This window comes from Ciconia boyciana, chromosome 4 (genome assembly GCF_034638445.1).
Source record: "Ciconia boyciana chromosome 4, ASM3463844v1, whole genome shotgun sequence".
Taxonomy (NCBI): Eukaryota; Metazoa; Chordata; class Aves; order Ciconiiformes; family Ciconiidae; genus Ciconia; species Ciconia boyciana.
The window spans coordinates 81,079,563-81,097,690 of record NC_132937.1 but is presented as its reverse complement, the minus strand read 5'-3'; the positions used below and the strand labels follow the sequence as shown (position 1 = coordinate 81,097,690).

Below are 18,128 nucleotides of genomic sequence, written 5' to 3'. Positions count from 1 at the left end.
TTGGAGAAAAATGGAGAGCTTACATGATTTACGGTCTGCATGTCACTTGGTCATTAGCAATGTTTTGAAGTATTCCAGAAGATGTTGTGGTATTTATTAATGGTTTCTATTATAATCACACCTATTTTATCTTTCTTTCTGTATTTTGATAACTCACTTGCTGTGTGGTAAAAGCTGAACATCTGTTAGCTGGAAATGTGGTTAGATGTCTGCATACTGATATGGGAAGTCCATAAGTTATTTAATAGAGAAGGAGAAAGAAATAAAGAATGTATATGTGGAGGAGAGAGAAGACAAACTTTGAGAAGCTGAAAGGATGGTTTTGAAAGTAAAGCAGTTACTTCAGGATGATGGTTGGTAGTAGGTTTGTGTGTGTTTCCTCTGTTTCATTTGCCTTGAATGCAAAAAGGATAAACAAAATTATTTTTAAAATGTGTACTGTCGGTATTACTGGTGAAATGTCTGGGCACAGGTCCAGAAACTTATGACAGAAAACTGTAGAATAAATGCAGATGTGAATGCCATTTAAATGAATAGCACTATAATCAAACTTCATGCCTGAAATACAATCTGAAAAGATAGAAAACAGTGAGTCTTAAATGTACCAAAGAATACATATCTGCATATGTTGTAAATAGTGACTGATAAATGACAACTCTGTGACTATTTTTAGAACAGAATTTGAAACTGTAGTAATAGTGACGAGACTGTTTGAATAATGATGTTTAAGTTACTCTATGCATATAAATTGTTATAATTTGTTATAACTTGTGCTGTTATAAGTCATGCTGAATACCCTTGGAATAAAATGTTGCTTTGTTAAGAACCTAATGTGATGAGGTTTTGTATAGGAGACTTCTTATTTTGTGTTTTGAACAGGAATATTTGCAACATAATCACATATTGCGACTGCCAAGGAATGATTTGGGAGACTCTTCTATAAACCAAGAAAAAATGGTATAACAGGCATGACACTACTGGATTTGCCAGGCCAGCCTTTACAGAGTCTGCTTTGCCTTTGCCCGAGCTCCTCAGGATCCCATAGTCTCCATGTCAAGCATAGAGGTCAGACCTGAAGATTCTTCTCACCTCACTGTAGGTAAGGGCACATAGATTTTAAAACACAAACAATAACTGCTAGTCAAAGCGTAGCATTTGAAGTAACATTCTGCCAGCACAGCTGTGCGCTCAAACAAATTTTTTTCATTACGATTTCCCTTTGGGAGTGAAATTGCAGCTGAGTTATCCTGATACAAGTAAGTGACAGTTGTGTTGGTCCCGCAGTTGCTGAGTGGTGGGGAAGCACGCTTTTGGCAGGCTCAAGAGAAGCCCAGTCTGTGACTTCAGACCTCTGAGACCTTGACCTTTCTCATAAGTTGGCTGACCGTTTGCATGATTCCAGGGTTGGCAAGTTTGCTTATTATCTCTGGAGATTTGTGACTGCAGAACAGTTACTGGCTTGGGTGATCTCCTTGGTCTGACATGATCTCTGTGTTAGGACCATGCTAGGCATATACTTAGGCTTGCTATTTCCCTGGGAGGAAAAAAACTCCACAAACAGAACATGATGCGTCTGCCCATAACTTTTCAGCTATCCGCTTTAGTAACTATTTTTTGCAGTCTCTGTGAGTAACTATAGCAAGTACTGGATATTCTATACTGACTGTCTCTCTCCTGACCCTACAGACACCAGCAACCCTGTCCTGTAGTATCACTGATACAAATGCACAGTCTTCTGGGAAAGCCTGATGACTTGCATCTCCTGTTACAATCTGCTTTGGGGTCTACTCTTGCAGGAATACTTGGGAGTCATGAAGACTGGGTGACTCATCTCCCCAGCTATAGTTGTAATTTTCCATTTATACAGGGCTAGTGCACAGAAAGTGCTGGAAAATTCCGATTGTCTGTCTCCTGAGCAAGGTCAAAGCCTGACTGGATGCCACAGACAGAAACCATAATGCAAACCTGACATACACAGGCTATTGTGAGTCAGTTGTGTGCACATCACCGCTTCCAATCAAAATGCTTAGGGTCGATAAGACTAATGACAACAGACTAAAGACAGCCTAGGTAGTATCTGGAAGTTGCCATCAGTTGCTCTGTTTGTCACAAGCTGAGCTGATAGCATCCATTTTAGAAAACTTTATCACCAGACTCTGGATCCCATTAAAATCTCATGTTATTATATAAAGGGTCATGCTCTGCTCTGTCTTTTGACGATGATGAGCAAGTCTCACTCTCCAGCTGCATAGTCTTTTAGAAAATTGAGATCTCCTTCTAATTCATCTGAATATTCAGACCTCAGAATAGCACAGAGACAGCACTTCTGAGGATAACTAATGATATTTTACAAAATTCAAATTCTGGCCATCCACCAGCATTCATTTTGCTAAATCAAAGTGCAGTGTTCCTTTGTGAGCTGTTACTAAAGCTGAATGCAATTAGAGGCATGCTGAATAGTTTACCAGAAATCAAGATCTCTTGACTCTGGAAATATTTCTGGCTTATAGTAAGAGGAGAAAAATAAAACCTTAACTCCTGTTCCCATGTCCAAACTTACTGTCAGCATTACAAATTTTAGTGGGATAAATAGACTGTGAACTTATGTCCTGTGAATTAGTGGTTCCCAATTTTTTTTTCCTTAGGTACCACATTCAGCAGCAACAATGGTCACACATGTAGCCCACCATTCACTGAATTTCCAGCTTGGGTGCGTGCCAAGCTCCTACCACTCTGGAGTGATCTATATACTGCAGTTGGACAACTCATTTCATATGCTGCCTGTCCTGGTAAGCTTCCTTCATCACACACAAAAAAAAAAAAAAAAAAAAAAGGTCAGATGGGAGAATTGTGCAAATATAGAGCATAACGGATATTATCAATCAGCTCAATGTTGATTTGCAAATGTACTCCTTATCATTAGGGAACTTTTATATGCAGTTCTGAGTGAATTGGAAAGTTTCAGTCAACATCTGCCTGTGTGATTTCTGTAGATTTGAATGTTCTCTCTCAAACCTGATTGCTGCATAATTACAGTGGCAATGACAGCCTCACTGCCTTATTTTTCTTCACACAAAAACTCCCCTTTGAAGAAAGATTTCTTTGTGTGTGACCTTTTTGGCCATATCAACAAGCATGCTTTTCTTTCTTAAGTTTTGGTAGGAATGTTGGAATCTCCTGCTAATTTGCTTGTAGCAAGACTGATCGCTGACATCTGCTACCCAGTGGCTCCCCACAAACAGCATGGCCTGAGGATCTTAGGGTTACCTTGTCCTTTGGGAACCTCCTTCTTTTGGATGGAACAAAGGTGCAAAACCCAGAGTCTTGCAGGTTACTCCTAATAGAAGGAAGATTTGGCAATTTAGTTAGGCTGTCTCTACATTTCTGTTCTTTACAAGTGTTCACACAGTCCTGTCTGCTTGAACACAGGAGGAATCAAACACCCAGAGCTCCAGCTCTGCCTCCAAAATTCTGCCAGCTGAAAGCCTGACTCAGAAGTGTGCTTAGTGCTCTTGCACTAGCAGAGGTTTGAGCATCTTTTCCCCATTTGCTTCTGAACTCTTTCTCAGCCTGTCTCACATGCATCTATAAGGAAAAAAAATCCAGAAAGCCATTTTGCCTATGAAATATAAATTTCCAGTCAGACTCGGGTGTCCACATTTTGGCCAGGCACATGCACTCTGTGTTTTAGCTGCTAAAGAATGGGTAACAGCTGGGTAACGGCTGGGTAATGGCTGGGTAACGGCTAACATCATGGAGATTAAGCAAGGCTATCCCTACCAGTGGGAGTCAGCTAATGCAGGACTCAGGTCCAGTGTTGGTTATTTCCAGCTTTCTCCCTACATGGCTGAGAATGGCTGCAAGCCCCAGGAAGGTGTATTCATGGGAAGGAAGCGTCCAGTGCATGGAAATCCTCCATGTTTGCAAGAAATGTGTTAAGGAATTGGGAGCTCTGATGGCTGCTCTGGTTCCCAGACTCTACCTCTTGGTTGTCAGTCTTAGGTAACAATAGAGAATCTCACCTGGATCTGACTCTCCAGGTGATTCTGTATTTAAGCAGACCTTGAGCAGGACATCTCAGCAAGTAAAAAAGAAAAAAATATTTTTTTGAATCATCCAGAAGACCTAAAGCCTCCTTCCTACCCCACCTACCCTCTCTTTCAGGTTCTCCATTGTGTACAGACAGCTTTCTAGTTGCAATGGACCTGAACAAACCTCGTAACAGGCTAACGACGCTTCAAGTGCTGAAACTCAGAATAGGTGAAAACTCTTATAAATACCTATGCTGAGAAACAGTGGATTTTCTCATGTCCAGTGAGAAGTGATCACATGCTGAATCATTTCCTTTGTTCAGAGCATTAATAGGGTCTATATCTTCTACCCAGCTGCCTGCTTTCATTAACACTGCAGAAATTTAGAGCAGCTCCCATCCATTCTTTTATACAGTTCCCCACTACTTATTCATATCTTGTTGTGCTGGTTCAGCTGTTAGCAAGGGTAGCATGGGACAGTAACAAGCTCAGGGAACTAGCACAGATTTAAACTATCCTAGCAAGAGGGTCTAGCTGACTGCACAGCAACACAAGCTATTTTATTGGTCCAGTTAAGGGACAATACAGAAGAAAGGGAGTTGTGCAGCCTGATATTGCCACCAAAAGAAGTGTTTATCAGACATATTTGGACAGACTGGATTGAAATCAGCCACTCAACTCAACGGGGACATGCATGCATGCACACATGCACAGAAGAGATGAGTGAAAAGGAAGCACCTCAAAGAACGGCAAAACCAGGATAATCTTTTCAACCTTACTGCTGATTAGGTGCAGTAGGCATCTAGCCAAGTCATTGGTGGAAGGTGGGATTAGTGCAGTGGAAGGCCTGTTCAAGTCTACTTGTTTCTCCAGCTTGTGTTGGTGCCTTATTTACTTAGATTTTCTAGACCCATCCTACCAGAATAGTTCAATACAAACACCAAGAGGGACTAACTGGCTGTCCTATAAATCTAAATTACAGACTTCTCTGGGCATATGAGTATGTGCAAATACCAAGCTGGTACATGCAGTTTTGGATTCAAAGAATTCTACTTTGTAATTTAAAATACCCTTTAGTTTTTATTTTTCTTATAACCAGGTTAATGAAATGAAAGGGGAGACACCCATCAAATAAAAAAAAAAGCCTAAGAAAAAATTAAATATACAACACTTCACTCATCCCCTAGTGACTAACCTGCTTGTTTCATTGAATTATCACCAAAAAGGACATTATTATTCTTACTTGTATATGTCACTCTGCTGTTTTAACAATTTAGATGACTCATCCTGAGGAAATAGGGCAAGAGATGTCTATTTAACCTTATATTCGGCCATAGGTGGAAGCCATTTAGGTTTTCTAATTTAAAATGCAACTAAAGAGAAATCACCTTTGCAACTCTCCTTGAAGGGGGGTGGGGAGGGAATGATTAATCTAACTAAGAATACAACTCACTCATTGAGATAATGGAAAAAGTTGGGGATTATGAATGTGAGAAATCACTGGATCCCAGCAAGGAGCAGAATGTCCTCAATTTGACTTGACTTCAATTAAGTGAAGAACACATGCGTTTCCCAGAGTTTTGACTCCTATCTGGGGAAAAGATAGAGAATTTGTCTCAGATCTAGTCTTTGATAGTGCAGTATGCCAGAACTGTTGGATATTATTATTGGTGTCTAAAATGATGCCTTGTCACTGGTGTTTTAAGTAGCAGTTAAAATAGCAAAGTAATTTGTAATTTCTAGTAATCGTCTTGTCATTGGGCTGTTAACTTAGCAGGAACAGGCTCTTCTAGGGTGCCTTATGTCCTGTCTATTTGTAGATATGCTTACTTAGGAATGGTGTGATTTATTTTTTTTTTCCAGTTTGTTCAGCCCTGCTGCTAAACAGGAGCTGATCATCAGCCCCCTGGAATCTCTGGGCACTGTTGATAAACATATAAATCTCTGTCACATGCACATACCTACATGGGGTACACTGATCCTCTCTCTGATGGTATCTGATGTCCTTGGTTGTGGGTTTTTTAAAGCACGTTTCATGATTCCTTTTGTCCTTTTCCCTTGCCCTTTAAGAGCTATGAAAATCTTTAGGCAATGGGTGGTTTGGGTGGAACAGTGAACTGAGACTAATTGCATTTCCCCACCACTTGCCTGCTGATTACATTTCAAACTCTGAGCTCATTGTTGTACATCCCAGTCTCTGCCCCTTCTTGCTTTTTGGACCATAGCCTTTGTGACCAAAATATGGACAACTGAGAATGATTCCAACTGACTGAGAAGGCCAAGCACCTTCTGCAGCTCAGGACAGCACCTGAACAGAAGGTGCAGCCCAGACTGCACGTCAGAAACCAGAGAAGTGTACTCAGGGAAAGCAGAAATCTGCCTGGATATTACATACTAAAAGGGTATGTTTTGACCATAGTATTAGCAGATAAAAATATCTTATCAATGGACATGTCCTCAACGGCTGCCTTTTGTTATCAGTGAGGTCTGGAGTGGGACATCTTAATTATTCTGGAGACAGGAAAGAATCAATGTTTTGAAAAGAAACTAACGGCAATTGGTAAAAACTGGTTTTGCAGAAGAGATCTGTAAAAAGTAGGAAATATTACTATCAAAGCTGAAAAATAATTGTAAAATATAATTCTTTGGGTACTTTGACCTAATATTCAAATGCGTATCACAGCACTGGATGAAAGAGAAAAGAACTGCATAAGAAGTGACACATTACTGCCTATTACCTACTGTATCTTAATTAGATTAAGCTTCCTGCTCTTTCAGGAGTTTAATGTCAGCTATTATAACACTGACAATAAGAAGATTTCTGATATCTTTTCCTCTTGTGTTTCCCCATCTTGTTCTAAGCATTAGTCAAATGAGCTTATGATTTAATAATGAGATATAGAACCAGCAAGAAAGATTTGCTTCAGCGTTACTGTTTTGGTTTTTTTTTCTTCCATAAAGTCACATTTTTTTACACTTTGGTTATTGCTTAGTTGTATAAATAATGTCAGAGATGGATATTCTAATCCCTGTGCAAACTTGTGACCATGCCCAGTGTAGTATCTGCCTTCTTTTTTTTTTTTTTATCTTCTGTAGCCCACAACACAATTGATTTTTACCATCACATGCAGTTCAGTAGTGCTGTGCCTGCTGCTGCTACGATAAGCAGTTTCCCGACAGGACACCACTTTATGATTATGCATACAGACTTAGAGAACGTTACTTTCAAGAAGTGTTTGATGACAGAGAACAGTATGTGTAGAAGAGTAGGTCTGATTATTACACTGTCTTGGCTCTATCTGTTTAGGCACAGATACAGAGTTGTCATCAGAAGTGAGTTACCATCTGAGGTATGTAAAACTGGAAACTAAACACGTTACAAAACAAAGAAAAGCTGAGAGCAAAACAGTAACTGTGTCACCGTACCAGCTCTCTACCCAAGCCAACTGACATGAAGAGAGAAGTGTTAGCAACTGGGTTGTCTTCAGATCACAATAGGAAAATAAGAAAACGCCAAAATTATAAAAAGTCTGGATGAAAATGGAAAACAAAAGAATCTAAGCCAATGGTAAATGTTGGCAAAATCTGGATGTGTAGCAGCTGATGTGAAGATGCTAGAATTCTAGAATTTTTCTTCTTCTTTTGAAATTCTAGAATTTTTCTTCCAGTCCAACAAGCACAAACTAGCATATTCAAAAGTAATCTTGTGTTAAACAAGCCATATTTCTTTAGGTCCTTAATTATACATGGCAGGCTATTACACTTTACAAAAAGAAATCTAAACAAACTTGTCATAGGTTACAAATTAAGATAAAATTTGAATATTGAAGCCTATTTGAACATTATAGAAAATGGTGAGATGTATGCAGAACTAATGAAAAGCAGGAAAAGGATAGTATGTGTGCAGAAGGCATAAGGACTTTACCAGCCACAAAAGGTTTCACAAATATTATGCCAAACATCATAAAACAAACAGTTTGCAAAGCCCAAGGTGAGTACGTGGTGCAAAATAAAACACCATCACTCCTAAAGTAAAGAGAAACCCTTGTTTTCAGAAAACAAAAACCCAACAAGCAAACTTTTGATGTTGGTGATGCTTAGCTAGGACAAGTGGCTGATACAACAGGCACACAAGCAAAAACTGAAATGCATTGAACAAGTTGTCTATCTGTTGCTAGATACGACACTGGTAGTCTACAGGCTGATTTGAATTCCAATGGTGCAACCACTGCTTAAAAGGAAGGAAGAAAGAAGAGCTCACTAAACCAAACAGGAATGTAAGGTATTGCTTTTACAACTAGAAGGATGACAAACTGAAAAGAAGATAGTGACTTTTAAGATACAGAGAAAGCTGCATTTCTGTAGCCTCAGGCCATTACTGAAAGTCACTAAACAAAGTTCTCTTTCAAATGCCTGCCACTAAAAACTACTGTCAGACCTGGCAAAATAAAACCGTCTTCAGAATTCAACAGCATAACAAAACAAGTGGACTAATGGCCACAGTCCAGCCAGTTTTCAGCTAGTTTGGTTACTCGCAGCATATGAGATCATAGAGCTTGAAACAGATCAAGCCCTTTACCTAGTTTCTCATGCAGACAGTTAGGCAGGTAGCCCATACTAAGTTCAGTATCACTGGCAACACTTGAACTTGCTAATTCAAGACTATCCTTTGTATGTCTGTATTGATACTGCTTAGATACAGCTTTACACTGCATAAAGAAAGCTGCAATGTAACTGTGACGCTGTGTTCAGAAACAAACAGGTAGATGCAGATCAAAGAGGACAAGAGATTGTGGCAGTCATTTAATAAATGGGAAAAAGAAAGTTTAGGAGTGGAACCAAAGTAAAATTTATTCCTACCTCCTTTTTTTCCATCCACAAGGAGCAGAGAAATCTATTGAGATATAATGAATTGACTCAAATGACAGATTTTGTTTAAAAACAAGAAAAAGGTAAAGATTGTTTTTTTTCTGTTCAGTGTTTCACTCCACTGTAGGACTGTGGGTATTCCTCTTCTGAAGTAAAGACTCAAAATGAACCATTGCTTTAAAACTCAAAATGTTTTGATTTCAGGGTATTTTCATGTCAGGCTGAAAACAATGTTTCAGTTGCCCTGTACATACATTTCTCAGCAAAAAATAGTACTGACCCAACATTTTCTCGCTGCTGTAATAATAATAGAGGATGTGAGATCCTGATTAGAGTTTGGGGAATATTTGGTGAGAAAGAATGATGTACAAAGAAAAAATGCCCCCAGATCTACCATCCTAGTGTTCATCTTGTTCTAAGAGCTCTTTAGACGTACAGTGCTAGCTGTATAGTTTTGTTGTTTCGCTTGTGTTAATGGCAGGAGAGCCTGTATGTGTCTGTGGCATGTAGTCTGCTGCTAGCTCTGCTATAGGTGGCTGCTCTGACAGGACAGACATGTGCAGTGCTGACACTGCTCTGACATGTACAGTGGCTGTACATGCCACTCCCAGCTGTCTCCGCACCCCTGTAGGCAACTGTCCTATACCTGGCGGTGTTCGTCCCCAAACTCCCAGGGAGACATACTGCAGGTAGAGATAGAAAGCATTGTTTAGAAACCATCATCGGTTATTATCTCTTCTCATTGGGGGGGGGCACTTTTCTCTCATTTTAGGGAGGCTATAGCTCCTTCACCGTTGTATTGTGACAGCTGCCCATTCTTCTAAATTCTCTGACAGAGAGCAAAAGTGACCTGCTCTGTTCCCAGACTTGTCCAGCGTTTTTGCCTCTCAATAGCTGTTTTGCACATTAGCCTTCAGCTGTGACATGCTGCAGGGTTGTTCAAGCACTCGATCTTAGTAAAAGTGTGCACAGTCAAAAAATAGATCTCTACCCCAGTTACATGGAGATGCATGATATGGTTTGTTGGGGTGAGGATTTCCCCCTTAGGTCGTACATTAAAAAGTTCTATGTCTTCAGTTTCTGCTGGGCTGGGAAAATAATTTCTGTTGCAGTGCTTGTAAGCACTTAGCTAGAGACCTACTGGTAACAAAAATGTTTTTGTGTCCCAGTTCAAATACTGCAGCATACAGGAGGTAAACGAAATTCTAACCCACCTAGCTCACGAGGAAACTGTAAACACTTCATAAAAATAAGCTTGTTTGGGACAAGGTGTCCAAGTGTTTGAATTGTTTTATAATCTGGTGGTGAGGTTCAGCTGTATCCATCAGGGGCATACAAGTCTCAAAAATTAATTTTGTAAAAGTTTCATGGAAACTGGGTAGAGGAAAAGACCATGCAGGTACTTTAATGGAAAGAAAAGGGCACTTTGGAGCTTGCATCTGAGTACAACTGAAGAAATTTAGGTGGGAATAAGTTTTATCAAAGTTCTGACAATAGGAAGAGTTTCAGTTGAGACCTGTCATTCTTTAGCCACCTGAACTGATCCTCTGTGAGCCATATACTACAGGAAATGAAAATTCATTAGTTTCAATGCATATGAAACTACTTGCTTATGGTTCACAATAAAATGCAATGCCACTACCAGCAACATGACAAGACAGTATTTTTCAGATATTTAAAGTCTATAAAAATGATTAATAAATGTTTTAATTTATGCATCCTTGTTCTTCCAGCCATGTATTACTTGGATTTGTAAGTACGTGTGTGTGTATATGTGTGTAGGGAAGAAGGATTAACATGGATGTTTAAATAGTGGATGCATTTCTTTGAATTTGCTCATGTTAAAAGAACTGGAGCCTTTATCCTTGGTCTATTGTCTAGGCCTCCAGTCCTGCAATCTACAGTGTGTAGATTGCCTTGTAATCACAGCAAGCCATTGGTATATTTTATACTTCACAACTGGAATAGGTGCAAACTAAAACCTGCTTGTGCTTATGCTAATATTCTTGTAAAAAGCTTTCTAACTAAAGATTACTATTTATGGAGGATCATTAGCATTCTCCTGTGTGTGAAGAATGTGGGGAAACAAGTTAATACTGACCTGTGTGATTTTATCACTCAGGAAAAAGATTTTGGCATTATCACAGGAAGTTCTATGCAAAAGTCAGCTGAGCAGAGATCAAAAAACAAATTTAATGGTAAAAATTATTAGAAAAGGAATAGAGAACAAGCCAGAAACCTATGTTACTATGTAAGTACCTGGTGCATCCTATAGTTAGAGTACTATATGCAGATCTATATTCCCTTCTCTCCTCTCCTTACCTCCACAGGATATATTGGGATTTGAAAAGATACAAGAGCAAGAGAGGAGGGTGGTCAGACTTCTGTAACAAAGAGAGATTACATGGACTAAGTATGTAGTCTGGAAAATATGGTTGTGAGGAGAGTATGATAGAGTTTGATGGATCATGAAAAGGATGGGAGTAGTTAAAAGGGAAAAAATATTTTCTGTTCCTCCCAGTGCAAGAACTATGGATCATCAGATAAAGCTATGAGGTACTTGGTTTAAACAAACTAAAGAAGTACATTTTGTATAAGCAATGATTCAGCTATGGAACTGACTGTTGAGGGACAGTGAGGTGCTAACATCCTAGATGAGTTCAAAAATGATAGGCTTGTATGAGTCCCAAAGGTAAAGACTGTGAGAAACTACATGAGTGTACTGCAAGAGATCTCACTGAGTGATTGACAGTGCTTATGCTTTTTTCCTAACCTTTAGTGGCCACTGTCAGGGCATTTGGTCTGTTGCAGTACAGTACATGCTTTTTATAGAGTATTTGAATTCTAGCTGCATCTACAGTGAGTGAGCATAGAAAACTGTCAAAAATGTTCAAGACAGTGGTATTATTTACATTATTCTACTGCATTCATCACTGTTTTTTAATGAAATACCATTTAAAATTATATTGCAATTCTACAGCTTCTGGTAATATGCATGTTATCTCTAAAGTAGATGAATCATCATAGCATCACGGAATCACAGAATGGTTTTGGTTGGAAGGGACCTTTAAAGATCATCTAGTCCAATCCCCCTGCCATGGGCAGGGACATATTCCACTAGATCAGGTTGCTGAAAGCCCCATCCAACCTGACTTTGAACACTTCCAATAATGGGGCATCCACAACTTCTGCATGTATGGATAACTAATTGGTACAGATATCCTGTGCATTTTGATTTTAAATACAAACTAATTTTTAATCACAACTGGAAATAATTTATACATAGTAATAATTTATACACTAAAGTTATTTGGCTCTTCACATTTGTATTCAGGAAGGATTCAGGCATCTACATGCTAATAAGCATTTGGTGTCCAGACACAAAGAGGTTTACCTGATTATGCATGCTACTTGAAGATTTGTCCAGGAGTTCCAAAAGCAACTTGTCATTTTTGTAACTGTTTGTTGATGCCCAGATAAAGATAGCAGTAGGGCTTGGCTTTTCAAATATTTAGGCTTGGACCTGTCTACCAGCCTTCTCAAAACATAATTACTTAAGGTAAAACTCAAAATTGTTCAGAAGTTTTAAGATAAAAACTTAAGAACAAGGGCATTTTTGCAAGTTAGCCAGGCAATGAATGTCGTATATTAATCATTCTTCTACTTTTCTGTTTGTACACAATTATCAGTACCAGTTCTTTTCCCCCCTTTAAGAGATTTGATGATTAAATAGCAAGAGAAAACAAAACACCAGGGAGAAAGTGATATAAGCATGTAATTCTCATCAGCAGAATCTGATTTCTCTGAAGTCTATTAAATATGTCTTTAGTAAGTGCAGTGTGGCCTTCTTACGCTTGGATGGCTAAAAGTCTGAATGTCTGTGTACATTAGTCAAAAGTATTTATAGCTTTAACTTTAAATCACATATCATACCAGATCTGAAATCTGAAAGCTAATCCACAGTTATTTGGTTACTCCCAGTTTCACATCAAGAATTAGATACTCAAATTTTTCACAGTCTGTTTTTTTCAACAGAAGGTCATTAATGGCAATTGAGCATCTCTATCTACCTCTGTTACATAATTTCTGTCCTTCTGCTAACAGTTATTGATTTACTTTGGCAAATGATAGCCCTGGCAAGACCAGCAACAATGATTGCTATTCAGCTGTAACTAACAGACAAATCCCAAATTCTACTGCCTACCTGAAACTCCCAGCTCAGATAAATAAAAATTTTTTGTGCTTAAAGAAATAACCCTGCCCCATACATTGCAAGTACCAGGTCTCTTCTTCTATATCTTATCTGGCCTTCAGACTACCCTAGAGAAAGGCATTACCAAAAATATATGAAATTACATGAACATATGTCCTAATTAATTTCACCAGATATATATATGGGGCACCTCAAATTATCTTTCATGGAGTTTCCAGATGGGGTGTTCTTCAACTAACAAACATTCATGTACAGTTTTAAATGCTGTTGGATAGCAGTCAGTATCTCCAGGGACTTCAAAATGCTAATTGAAAGCATTTTTTTATTCTACTCATGCAACAGGTCACAAGCAATTTCCAAATTACTTCCTCTTGAGGTCAAATTATTGATGCAGTCATCTAAGTCAGCTGGCTTGTAAAGAAGTAATAATTAGAAACAAGATCAATAGAAACCTACTTAGTTGAAACACCTAACAGATGTTTCCGATGATAAGGAATTGTTACAAATGTTAGAAGTCATAAGCTTTGTGGGACATGATAGTAATGACTATTTTTATGTGTGCCACCCTTCAGAATGTAAAAAAAACAGTGCTAAATAGTCTATGGCAGGCTTGTATCATTAAAGTTCTTTTAAAAATATGGAATTACTACCATGCAGTAAAAACTTGGTGAAATATCTGGGCAAAAGTGCTGCCTAACACTTTCAGAGAGCCAAAAACTCCTACAATATTTGTGCATAACCAAAACTTGAAGTTAAAAGAACAATTAAAATAACCAGAATATAGATATTTAAATTTCTGCTTTATTTTTCCTACATAGTTTTCCTACATCTAATTTGCAACCCAAACCTCTAGTCTAATACCCGGTGTGAAAACCTTCTTTGGGTATTTTATACGGTCTTTTGAAAAATCCTTTTTGTCTCTCCCTCTCTTGGTACCTCAACATTTTTTCTTCAACAGAGTTCAACTATTTCAGCTGCAACCTCAGTCTGGCTAGCCTCCTGAGTTGCTTTGCCTCCAGCTTCAATGACAGCAAGATTTGCTCTCTTGGGTCATTATTCAGATAACTTGGATCCCCGTTTTTCATATCCTGAAAAATGTTTGTCCTTATTATTAATGGTTTATTAATTATGAAGTCAGTGGCACCATTCTGACCTTAGCATATTTGCTATACAGTCAAGTCAGTATTTCAAACTGAGATAGAAACTCCCAGCGATAACTAGTTTAAGCGTTATCAAATTGCACTGTCAGGAACTTTTTGCTCATGAAAAACAATGCTGCAAAAGCTGTTGTCTTAAGATCCTGTGTATTATTGGCTTCTAGTTATTCTTATGTCAGTTGTGCTCTGTTGACAAGTGAAAAGATTTTTTTTTTTTAACTTTTTTGCTATCTAATTCCAAGGGATTTGAATGTGCAAGAGATCAACAGGAAGAAAAAGGTAGAGCAAAGAGCCTGACAGGACAGAGAAAATGAGAAAGAGGAGATTGGTGAAGTTCAGTCAGTAAACAATAGCATCTACACCAAAGCTCATAGTGTCTTGACAACCACAAGCACAATTTTGAATTGTATTTGGAAGCGAAGAGAAATCCAATAAAAGAGAGAGAGTGTTATTGCCCTTTCTTGTGTAGAAGATTAGCTTAGCTTACTGAAAAGCATAAATATTTGGTGTTTTTTCTTTAAAAATAGCTGTGAGCTCTTGTGTGTTTTTTTAAATGCTTCTAAAATGGTGGGAATACTACCAGTGTGTACACAGATAGACCATGTATCTTGTATGCTGTTAGTAAATACAGTTTACTCAGGCATAGGAATCTTTCTGTTTTGTCTGTGATATAAAGTGTGAAAGGCATGTCAATAGGAATACAGCTACAGCACGAAAACAGATATGTAGACATGAAGTTTACAAAGTGTTCTGTTTTTTGTATGAATTATGGCAAAATAAGGGCTGATTTAAAGATGAATTCTGCTGTGTGAGGGGGGGGGGGGGGAGACTGATTGATTTAAATGAACTGAGTGTCCAAGCTATACTCCAAAATGTAAGTACTGTGGCTGTAATTGTCAAACATGTATTTCTGTACATAATTAACCATTTGGACTGCTGATGCTAAAGTATCCATTTTGATATTGAATGTACAGTTGAACTGTATAATATTTCTAACTGAAAATGATGCCTGCAAAGGAGAATATTTTGTTTGAAGAAGTATTCTAGTCCATCACTTTTTCATGATTTACTGTAAAAGGACAGTATGTAAATATAAATTATATTGTCTTATTCAAGTCTCTCATAAGTTAAATTGAAGCAGCTTTCAGAAGAATTAATTTTTTGTTGCAGTTGTGCACTTCTGCATTTACCCTTTTCTCTTCTCCTGAAGACTGATGGAGGTAGTGATTTTGATAAACCTCCATGTGTGATGTTTATGCATTTACTTGAATCCGATCCAGAGGTACAGTCAGGTTACCCATGAAATAGCAATTGTGTAAACAAAAAGCTATCCTCTGCTTTGTACTTTTCAACCTTCTTAGCACCATAGTTGGTACTCAGACTGCTGAGCCTACTTTCCAGAAGTAATTTGTATTAACATCATGCATTTGTGAAACTTCTAGCTGGTTGCAACTTTGCAATGACTTTCAGTTTATTTTCCCTATGATATCACAGCTTTCTTTCCAATGTAGTAGAATTAAGATTAGCTTTTGGGAGAATGCCACTCAACAAGGTCAGATTCTTTACTAATTCTATCCATCTTATGTGCTGTGAAACCCACTCAGAGCCAAGAAAAATAGGCAGTTATTCTATGTATGGGCATTCCTCTGTATAGCGACGGTAGAGAATATCATATGAGAAGCAAAAGAAAACTTACCATCTCTTAATTCCTGTATACAGAAGCACACAAAATGGACTGTCTGTCCAGGTATCCAAACAGTGATTTGTAAAAATTTTGAGGGTGAAGCTTAACAAGCAAATTATCCCTGATAATGTATTATGGGAGCATTTCTTGAGACCGTTCTCTAAGGATGCATCCCACAGGCCTCGTGAAACAGCTTGATGGACAGTGTATGGCAGAAGTTCCCTGATTCACTGGTAATGCTATTTACCACAGGTAACCTAGTTTTACTAAAACACTGTTAGGCCCTGAATCAACAGGTATTTAAAGGAATGCTGTGCTTCGAGGGTGGAGCAGTCTCATTTTTTAAAATATCACTTCCAGATCATCAAACATTTTACATTTCTTTATGATGACAACACTGACAGCTGGGAAAACCTATGTGGGGTCATATCATATCATATCATATCATATCATATCATATCATATATCATATAATAACCAGACTACTTGCTTTGGAGTGCTAAACATTGGGATTTCTTTTATTTTTACAAGTTTTTACTCCACAGGAATCTTTCTAAAAATGCTTTGGGTAGATAATATTTTTGACATTGTGAAAAACCTTGGCCAGGCAGTGGCCTGAGGATTGTGCTAGAACTTAGTGGCAATGATGAAACCAGAACATTTCTATAATTAGAAGCTGAGCCTTTACCATGCAAGGTTTTGATGTAAATGAGTCATATAGTCTGTGAAGTTACTGTAAAAGTTGTGTACAAGGACTTCTGAGAGATGTCATTGAAAAAAGCAGGAGTGGCTTGATGCTATATCATTTATAAGCATAATATATAATCATATATAAGCATAATTTTTATCACATATAAGCATAATTTTTCAAACAAGGTTTTTTCAGGTATTTACAATGCAGACAGTATAACTTATGCCATGACTAATAGCTATCCATATATCTCCATGCTATGGTGCTATGCAGATGTCATGAAAAAGACTGTGGATGGTTGTTGAACAGGTTCACACACAATAAAATAGAGGGAGGTGTAAGGAGGAAAAAAAAAAAGATTTGTCTTAAAATTTGTTGCAGTTGCTCTCCCCATAAGCTCCCATTAATTGTAATACTGACTCCATCTAAAAATAGTGATTCAGATCTGTGAGCTGCCATTTGAGGAGTGGCACATGTGCATTTCTACCCTGCTGTCTTGTTCACATGCTGTGGAGGTGTTTATCATAATCTCACTTTAAAGCTGTTTGGCTGTCAAGAATGACATGGCATGCAAATTACTCTGTAGATTGTGGGTGTCATAAAAATGGAGCTGAGAAAACTGCTTTATATTGGAAACCACCTTTTTGAAGTTTGTGAACACAGACTGGGAATGTTTGAGAACAATTGCTGAAGTGAGTGTTGGGGGAGGGAAGAGAAACAGCCAACTTACTGTTTACAGAGAGAGCATATTACATGGTAGATAATTTTGCAACTTTGATAATGATAGGGAAATGTTTAGAGCAGCCTTCCTGCAATCCAGTGCTAACCCTTACAGTACTTCTTCCATAGTGCTTCACCTTGAACTAGAGTATACTGTTACAGAAGACTTTTTTTCCTCTGGCTTACTTTGCTTCAGAAAATACATTGTCAGCTCAGAATACCTTTTGAGTTGATAGTGTTTATACTTGATGTCAGTGCATTCTAGTGCACTATAACAGATTTCCTTCTTGGGGAGAGTCTCTAGGCACTCCGTAATCAATAACAGATCAAGTACATAGCATTTATTTTGTAGAAGTCTATACCACTTCAAGTTCACATGAGCTCTCAAAACAGAATTCCTTGTGCAGGAATTCATCTGCAGAAGGGATTTAGGTTTAATCTAGTAGAAGATACAATAAGAACTGCGAAGTGGCTCTGGATGAAGTGCATCTCTCCCAAGACAGATGAGTGTCTAATGCAAAATTGGGTCCAGTTACTTTTTAATATGCCTTCATACTGCATGCTGCTTCCAGATAAAACCAGTCTTTTTCACTCAAGTTGCAAAAGGAGGAGTATAATCACAGAAATTATATCCAGTGCTGATAGATCTTTTCTGTGTTCCCAAATGTCTTCAGTGTGACACAGTGTGATTTTTATGATATATTTGCTACCAGTGATGTACAAACATATGTAAACAATTTTCTGTTTCTCACATGTTTTTAAA

The 18,128-nt window shown here is 38.1% G+C and overlaps 1 long non-coding RNA gene across 1 annotated transcript; it reads left to right on the top strand.

Annotated features, from left to right (window-relative positions):
• The first annotated feature begins 282 nt into the window (after positions 1-282).
• Positions 283-2,771, top strand: LOC140650471 (uncharacterized). Its single transcript, XR_012042002.1, has 3 exons — positions 283-353; positions 880-1,099; positions 2,646-2,771. It is a non-coding gene; the product is annotated as an uncharacterized lncRNA (long non-coding RNA).
• The last annotated feature ends 15,357 nt before the right edge of the window (positions 2,772-18,128 follow it).